Consider the following 2,991-nt stretch of genomic DNA (forward strand, 5'->3'; position numbering starts at 1 on the left):
TTTTTTTTTTTTTTCCCTAAGAGTTTTATAGTTCTTAAATTTAGGTCTTTGGTCCCCTCTGAGTTGATTTTGTATATGGCACAGCATGTGGCTATCCAGTATCCCAACACCATTTCTTGAAGAGACGACACTGCAGTTTTGACAGTCCCCTGGATTTTTCTATTTCTTTAAATGAAACATGGTTTTTTCAGATGATGCCACTTGTCTGGCAATCTTAAATAGAAGCCTTTTTTTCCTACCTTTTCTTTCTCATTCATCCTGGAAAGGCTCGTACACATTAAGCTCCCGTTATCCGCTTTGACCTCACTGCTCCTTCGCTAACCTTGTCTGTGCTTTTCTTTGGACCCCCAATATCACCCACATATGCCACTTTTGCTTAAAGAAGTCTTTGTATAAACTGAACCTCTCTTGTCATCTTTGTGGATTTCAAGCATTGAGTTGATGACTTACCAGTATCTTAATTCCTTAACTTTCACAATTCCAGAATCTCGATCTTCCCTTTTCACAGCCACTGTTAGTGAGGCCACGATGTAGGTTGCATCACCCTCTGAAATAGCTTTATGAGGTTTAACACTCTGCAGCTCCTCTCTCTCAGCTCACTCTGACTCTGTCCCTTGCTCTTTCACTCAAGCTGAGTTCAATATTAGCTCTGGCATTATTTATGACCTCTCCCCACTTCTGATTCTTCTAAACCAATGTAAACATTTTGTAACTTAATTTTAACACAATTTTAATCTTATAGAAAGTTGTGAGAATAATACAAAGAACTCTACTCCATATTCAGATTTACTTATTTACATTCTTTGCCTTTGGCTTTACCATTCTTTCTCTTTCTGAATCATTTAAAAATAAGTTACAAATTACCCCTTTATCCTTAAATATTTCAGGATACATTTCCTAGAACAAAGTTATCACATAAATACAGCAAATGATGCAAATGAATATTATTTCTTATCTAATTCATATTCTATAATCAAATTTCATCCATTTCTCAATGTCCTTTTTTCTCCTTCAGCCCAGGATTCAATTCAGTATTCTGAACTCCTTTTAGTTTCTCTATCTCGTTAGTTTCCTTTGACCTGGAACAGTTTCTCAGTGTTTTTTGCCTTTCTTTTTAAGAGAACAGGCAAAATAATTCCTACAATGTCCTTTGATTTGTGTTTATCTATGGCTTCCTTATGATTACATTAATTTATGCATTTTTTTTAAGCAGGAATACTACAGAAATGATGTTGTGTCCTCAGTACATATAAAGAAGCATATAATGAGGCATTGTCCTCTTATTGAGGATATTAATTTCAATTACTGTGTTATGGTAGGGTCCACCAGCTCTCTTCACTGTAAAGTTATTGTATTTCCCTTTGTCATTAGTGATAATCCATGGGGTGATACTTAGAGATTATGTGAATGCCCTGTTTCTCAAACACTCATCTACTAGTTTTACCATCCATTGAGCATTCATGTCTAAATCACTTTTTTACAAAAATGGTGGTTGCAAAATGGTGATGTTTTTCCTCCTCTAACACTATTATTGTTTTTATATTTATTAGTTGTTATTAGTTGTCTAAGGTAAAGCTTTACTTTCTCTTGTACTTATTAATTTACTTAATATTGACTCATGGATTTTTGTTTTATTAAAATTATTATCTATTACTATCAATTATTTTGGTGCTCAAATTTCCCAAGATTTTGTCAGTGAGAGTCTCTTCATGCTAATTATTGTGTCCTTTTGACATGCCCTATTTGTTCTTTAAAGATTCCTTACTTTCTGGCACAGAAAGAGGTTCCATTCTTACCTTAATACTTTGCTCTGCAGTTTCCTGGAAACTCTGATTCCTTTTTGTGAGAAATGGTATTTTGAAATGAAGATCTATCTGCTAAGTATGTCCATCATTCCTGGAATATCAATGCTTCTAAGTCTTAGCAGAAAGAGGGGTGTGTGTGTGTGTGTGTGTGTGTGTGTGTGTGTGAACTATATTTATCTACTTTGCCTGTCTATGTCAAACGTTATGAGTTAATACTAATACTTTCAAAAGCAATCTAGACTTCTCCATTTTTATGTTTATGATTTCTTCTCTATTAGCAAGAGAACCTAGTTCCCATTATTCCCAGCATATTGACACATTTGCTCAATTTTGGAATATTACATACAATAATTTCAGAATTGGTAATGTATATCACTATATCACTGTGAAAAACTAAACCAGAGTTCAATATTTATTTGCTTTTTTTTTTTTTTGGTCTTTGGGTTGAGGGAGGATTTTGAGTTCTATCAGGGCAATTAAATTGAGATGACTAATACATATCTGAATAGAGATGTGTAGAGCAGACTTTCTGGATCTCAGAGGAGATTTAGGAGAAAGATAGACTTAGGAATAGCAAGAGCATTGAGCAAATTGATAAGGGAAAGCAAAGATAGAGAAGAGAGCTGAGGAGAGGATGAGCAAAGGAGATTGAGAAAGATGGGCCAGTGATAGGAAGATATTAAAAAAATATAATATTCTGGAGGCCAACTGAAGACAATGTTTCAAGAAGGAGAGACTCATCAACTGTGCCAAATACTGTCAAGAGACCTCAGAAGATGAGGTCTGACAATTGACCATCAGATTTGTCCATTGACAAATGAAGTTTCCACGGGGTGATTAAAACATAGGTGATTAAAACATAGGTGATCTTGACAAGTGAAGTTTCCACGGGGTGATTAAAACATAGGCAATTTCTGCCTAAGACTAAGAAGCAAGGTAATGGAGACAGTATAGATCAAATCTTGAGAACTTTTGTTGTAAATGAGAACAGAGTAAAAGGTTGATAGCTGGAGGGAGTTGTGTTGTCTTTTTAAAGATGTCAGATATTACAACATGTAAGTAGGTTGATGGAGACAATAAACGAATGATGTAAGAGAAAGGGAAACTATTCAGGAGAAAAATCTTCAAAGAGCTAGAAATATAAAAGATCATTGTACAAATGGAGTGGTTCAACTTAGATAAGAAT

Source organism: Pteropus vampyrus, unplaced genomic scaffold (genome assembly GCF_000151845.1).
Source record: "Pteropus vampyrus isolate Shadow unplaced genomic scaffold, Pvam_2.0 Scaffold149, whole genome shotgun sequence".
Classification (NCBI taxonomy): domain Eukaryota; kingdom Metazoa; phylum Chordata; class Mammalia; order Chiroptera; family Pteropodidae; genus Pteropus; species Pteropus vampyrus.